Genomic DNA, 6825 nt, shown 5'->3' with positions numbered 1-6825 from the left:
GAAAGATTTTTCTCTATTCCATAAATACCTTGAGGCATCTCCACTTTGAACCCGACCACCTGAAAAGAAACAAAAACACAGAGGAGAATTAATTTATCTGCCAACATCCCCCCATAAATTAATTATGGAATTGTTTTTGATATCCTCCCATAATCAAATTAGGATGGGTCCCGGCTTCAAGCCTTTTTAGGTACCCATTCACAACAAATTCTGTTTCCCCTAATCACTTTAGGTTTTCACAATTTACCCTTAACCAATTCACTACAAACTTCACTTTTACAATAACTTTTGGGTTTTTAACCAGTTTACCCATAACCATTTGGGTTTTCCCCAGCTGATACAATCGCTTTGAATTTCACATTACTTTGGGTTTTTTTTAACCAAACAAGTGGTTTTGGCTTACCACAAACCATCACAAGAGACTCAGCACTAACATGGTTCCATTGACCATCCTGATGGGGAAACTTTCATCACTGCGGAGTTTTTCACTAAAATTATTGAGTCCATATAAAAAGAAATCCATCTACCGAGACACATAGGTAACCAGCCACCGTGCTTGCCAGTTCTATAGGAATGCTTTTCAGATACATGATTCATCAATAATTTATACGGCAAGCTCTGGGGTGTCGGGTACCACCGATCATGCACCCCTACAATAACTCAGCGACAATACATACTTCAGATTTGCCTTTTAACAAAAGTGACTCACACTCATTACATTTGCCCATTTACATCAACACACTTGTTAATTTCACAAACAACACTTAACTGTTCCTTTGCAAATTCTCAGTCTTCACAACTCTGCAACACTAAGGGGATATCTTTGAACTCCAACAATCTTCTTTTACATAACCACTTTGACAACCACTTTGACAACGATATAGCCTTCAAATTTAGAGACACAAATTTTCTCAATACCGACACTTTGCACATTTGATCAAAATACTTCAACATCTTCCAATAACACTACTTCACCATCAACTCTCACCAAATTGATCTGAAAAAAATAACACCAGCCCCAATCTTCAACACCATCACTGTCCTTGGCAATACACTAACTTTGTAAACTAGAGCACCTCAAGGTATTTCAGAAATACTGGGCACGAGATTAGTTACGTATTGGCAGGCCCTATGGGTTCTGATTTGACAGAGCGAACACTACAAAACACAGACACAGAGATAAACACAGAGACAAACCAATCCACATCATTTTACTGCTAGACCACAACCCAACTAACACAAAAAATGCTAATATTACTAAACGCTCCCGCTCTCATTGAAATAAGTTCTTGGACAATGCCCAATCAATATTGGATATGCCTTGAGTAGAGCAATGTGGTAAGGAACCCATGGCAAGACTTACAAGCACAGTTATATCCCTCGGCCTTGCGAACCCCAATCTATCACTCTTGTCTCCTCCTAGATGGTATCTTCTTCGAGAGGCAGCAATCTACTTTAGCTGCGACTTGATTTCAAACAGCATAAAATCTGAGAACTGCAAAATGAAAATCATTAGCAACTAACACACTGACTTGGACAGCAACATTATCTTTCTTCTGCACTGCTTCTTCTCACCCACGGCTCAGACAACGACACAATCCACAGCCCACGTCTCGCTTGTTGCTCTCCTTCCGGATCAGCTCTACTAATTGGCATGCAACTAATCAAAATCTGGCTCCCATTGCAAATATGAGCTCTGTCTAGCAGCGATATCACCTTCAGCAGCTTCAGCGTATCCTGCAATTTGGGCGGCTCCTAAGCAGCTTGTCTTCAAACCAACATTCCTTCAGATTCATCTGCCTCTCTAAGCTCTTCAAGATCGTATACCATTAGCTCTGATACCATGAAAAGAAACATAAACACAGAGGAGAATTAATTTATCTGCCAACACCACCTCAGGGTATCAGAATCACCTATTTCAATGATAGTACCAGTATATTTGGCCAACAGAAACACACATATCAGGCATAACACACTGTAACAACTACATTATCTTTGAAAAGAAACAACTACATTATCTTTGAAAAGAAATTCCTGTTAGTATGCAATTGCTATCTATAGGCATCAAACAATTGCTAATTACTGATCTCCTATACAGTAGGCTGAACATCACATATCTTTTCATTCTGATCATGAATCACGGAGTGTGATTCGAAATGTCTATAGGAAAAAAATACCTACAATCCAATCCAGAAAATTTCATAAGAATATCACATATCTATTTTATAAACTTATAACGATAGGCATATTTCAAAATTCACCATATCCTAATCCAACATAAAAAGGTTATTGAATCATAATCCATCTATCCATACTTGTCTTGCTTAAACTACACCAGATTTTAAAGTATAAAGTGCTCAATAGGCCCTCAAATCTCATCCCGAATTTCATGCTCACTGAGAAATTACTGTTCATTATGAATTCTGACGGGCTGGTTCTGATTAATATGTACAGATCCAAACATCCGAAAGGATGAAACAAAACTTTAGACCAAGCGAAAAATATAAGCAGATTCAAGTAACATGGCTAATAAAAATAATGCTGATTAAATGGAAATAAAAGACAAAAGTGCTGCCCATTTCTGTATTTTGTGACTGCATCGTACAACTGCTTTGGGAAGTTGGGAACCCGATGAACTGATAAAAAATTGTTTAAATAACAATGCAACTATCCCATAACCTAAAGGAAAGGCTTGCGGGCGCCTAGTAATTACTGCAACCCTGCATATTTTATATTCTACCATTTTTTGAATATCTTGGTAAAGTACTAAAATGCATCCCATCTTCAATCATAAAATTATCAAACGTTTTGTACAATTTGATCAGTTCTAGATTAAATTAGATTGTATATTAAAATAATATACACCCAATCTAATCTAAAAGCAGTTACCACAGTCTAATTTCATGGATTGTAGAATTTTATTAACACTAAAAGATATTTAGATGTTGAATGTGAAAATAATTTGAATGGTAAGAGACTACTAGGAAATATCATCAGTTTTTGCCTTGGCTTGTAGTAGACTCTAAACATAGCCCTCCCTGGAATGGCATGTGACGCAGCAGCAAGGACAAAAATCTCCATTCTGCGACTGGATATAACTACGGACAGGAATGTTACTTTGCTGATGCATGGCACGCCGACCGCTACATGTAGTTCGCCATTTTTATCCCTAAGGACAAAACCGTCTTATATAAATGATAAAAATACACCAAATATAACATTTTGGAGTAAATAAAATGGGCAAGTTTAGAAACCTCATAAAGATGAATGCATCTCCTGCTACAAGCCTTTCGGAGTTAACAAAGACTCTCCACCCAGCTGTCAGCAAATGCCTCCTTTTCTCACCTAGTGTTTTTTTTAATCATACCAAATTAAAATGTGTTAGTAATTAAAAATAAATTTCTTTCCAAAAAAAATCCTTAGCAACGATTAATCATTAAAGCTTATATATTCTTAATTCACTAAATTAAAACACTCAAAAGCTCAATGATATTAATGAGAAATGATTTACAGTCTAAAGTAGGACTCCAATATTTTACCATAAAAATTAGAAGCAATGTCTGAACCTATTGGTTTCAGCAGAAAAAAAAAATCATTTTTGTTTGAAGTCATTGCTAAATATCATTAAATTACAAAAATTAAAAAGAAGTAGAATGTTAACGATTATGAGAAAAAAATTTACATAAATTAGCTTAACAGTTTGCCCTAGAACAAGCACCTCAATCACAATGATCTACACAAATATGACTATAAAGTCTAAGCGACAGGTTCAGGTTTACTAATATGGTTCAAATGTAAAAAAACTGGGTTGATTATATAAAAATCATACAATATATAAGCCTAAAAATGGAAATTAGTCCACATAACATTATATATAGATAATAAAAAAATAACTATAAAAAATTAATTAATTCAATACTATTGAAATTTAAATAATGTTATGAGGATAGGAACATGCCGGACCAAGAAAAAACCACACCCAAATCCAGATCCTGGGGTTTATCTGAAAAAATCAATAACTTATCCTACATCATTTTTGCTGAAAACATATGCATCCATCTTTTCATAATAGACTGAAAAATTTAACAGTTCTTCTTAAATTTGAAATCTAGTTTAGTACAAGCTACCAGATAATATGGCAACCAACCCACCACGATAGATGAGCGGGAAACACCAATCATTTCCATGTACATCTTTGGCAACTAATTCTTGAGGTTGTTGACTCGTCCTATAAAAAGACAGCCGAGACAATTTTCTTCACATAAAAGAAACAGTATGCTCAATACTATTTAATATAAAAATGTATCAATGATTGAACAATTGTAAACCTGGAAAACTAACACTGCTTGAACAATTGTATACGTGGAAAACTAACAGTGCTTGAACAATTGTATACTTGGAAAACTAACCACAGGTGCAGTCATTCGTCAGCCTCTCTCTTGGGAACAGGTGCAAGGCATTCATCAGTGGAGCAGTCATCCTGCTGTGAATGGAACAATATCAGCATAGGTGTTCTATATATTATGTAGATCTAAGAATTTAGGTCTGAGATAGAGGGTCATATGGGCCTATACATGCTAGAGAGGCCTTAATATAAGAAGGATTGTAGAGCATACCTATGCCTCGGGAACCAAACTAATATGAGCAAACATTTCATCGGTGTCTTGTTCAACCTGTAAGGAATGTCACAAAAAAGTGATGTTGCAGCGGTGAATCTTCCTTTGGCCTTTGTGTTTTTGGGAGGGTAAAGACCCATGGTGGTATATGTTGAGTGGTTGGGAGGGTAAAGACCCACATATCAACTATCTACTTTGACATCCTAGGATGGTGTCCACCTACTCTAAAACCTTGTAGGCACTCTCTGATATTAACATATACATAACGTGTGCCTCTCATATAACCCTATGTTGGCTAGGCCCCACCATAATTAGAAGATCCTAACTACTAAAAACACTAGATTCTCCCCTAAAAGGTTGTTGAATCATAGAAGGCCTAGCTTGATAGCCCTATAGTCTCTCATACCTAAAATATCCTTGTGTTGATGATGGTCACATGTGACTACCCTATGGCCCCTACTATGCTCTAGACCTTTGTCCCTAATATTGATACTATTAGGTTTTTCTAAATTATCCTTTGAAGGATGGGGAGGCTATGGACACTTTAGTCCCTTCATCAAGGTTACAAACTTCTCTCATGCCTCTTGTGTCCTCCCATGTACCTCCTTTTCCATAAGGGACTTTTCCATAGCAACCCTAAAGTCATTTGGATTGGCCATGTGTAGGAAAGCTGAAAATTTGGGCTTTCCACCCCTAATGAAAAAATTGACAAGTAACTTGTCTTGAATGTAATCTACAAACTACAAGAACTCCAAAAACTAACTCTCATGTTGAGCCACTATGAAACCTTATTATGTAAATGGTGAAACTCATCTATGCATCTCTGTCAAAAATATTTTGAAATAGAACACACTTTGAAGCACTCTAAAATGGTATCTAGAGAGGGTTTCCAATGTGAGTTGGTGCATTTTATCCTCCCAGTCCCACAAGGTGGAATCAAGTCCTCTCAAAAATTGCATTTAAAATTACAAGTTTAGGTTGCTCACATATAGATGCAACCCAAATCATAAGTCCAAGCTAAGTAACCAAGACTTATCCTCAACCCCACTTGTGGATCTTAAAAATGTAGAGGATTGGAGATGAAGCAACTCTCAAATATGATCCTTTGGCTCATGATATGTGCTTGATATAGTCTATACCTCTTATATTTATGCACGATGAGGCTAGGTAATGTCTATTGATCAATATTCTATCTCCTCTGTGTGTATTTCCCAAATTCAAGGCGAACTCCTAATAAGCTCCCAAGATGCAAGTATATGCTCCTCTACTACAAGTGGATCCTCATGGCTTGTAAGATTTAAGGTCCATACTTGGGCTACTCATCTTGGTGAAAACTCTCAAAGTGATATGACCCTTCCTTCCATTTCCTACACCCTATATTCTAACCCACACCTCATAACCTTAACCTCATACACACTTACTTTTACTTCACCTACTTAATGGCACTCCATAATTAGGATATATTTTACATAATGGCACTCGATCACGTAGGTTTAGGTCATCCCTCTCCTTAATTAGGATATATTTTAAATATGGAAAGTAGTGTTAATATGTTTCAAGCTTACTATATTGTTCATTATTTAAAATGCAGTGTTTAATTAATACGTGATTGTAGGATTGTTCAATGGTTTAGGTCTTGTAAGAAATTCTTCTTTTAAATCGATCATATCATATTACAGAAACCTCTCACCATCTCTGCTATTTTCAATTAATCGGATAAATCTATAATAAAATTTGAATCTAAATATTTGAATATGTATAACAATGAATTTTCTGATTATACCCTTCCTTTTTTCTTCAACCGGATCTTGTAATGCCCAATTTAGAGTGAAACAATGATAATTGAAATGGCCACCCTGACAAACACATTCTTGCAGCGATTAAACCGGCACAGGGAACCTATGTCCGCCTCCCTCCTTCGTGTTCATCAGGGGATGTCCAGAACTGAGATGTGGGCAAGGAACACAATGCATTATGACAAGAAGCTATCTCTTTCAGACATCCGAGCAGTGATTGCAATTAGGAGGTCGAGCCCTGATGTCATGTGAATTGGAATTATTCTTTCTCCTCGATCGATCGAGCACATAAATGACCTGATCCGATCTCTTTGTACCGCAGTCATCCAATTAGAGTATAAATGACCTATCCCTTTTCATACAAGAAAGAGCACTTGACCTGATCTCTTTGTTTAGTTGAGCGCATCAACATA

General features: G+C 36.5%; 1 long non-coding RNA gene across 1 annotated transcript; it reads right to left on the bottom strand.

Moving 5' to 3' along the window:
* Positions 1 to 2998: 2998 nt before the first annotated feature.
* LOC131876411 (uncharacterized) lies at positions 2999 to 4224 on the bottom strand. The gene is made up of 3 exons (XR_009372724.1): positions 4152 to 4224; positions 3255 to 3345; positions 2999 to 3169 (listed from the first exon to the last, which is right to left on the bottom strand). It is a non-coding gene; the product is annotated as an uncharacterized LOC131876411 (long non-coding RNA).
* Between the last annotated feature and the right edge of the window lie 2601 nt (positions 4225 to 6825).

This window comes from Cryptomeria japonica, chromosome 5 (genome assembly GCF_030272615.1).
Source record: "Cryptomeria japonica chromosome 5, Sugi_1.0, whole genome shotgun sequence".
NCBI lineage: Eukaryota > Viridiplantae > Streptophyta > Pinopsida > Cupressales > Cupressaceae > Cryptomeria > Cryptomeria japonica.
The sequence above is the reverse complement of the archived record's forward strand: the minus strand, read 5'-3'. Positions and strand labels throughout refer to the sequence as shown.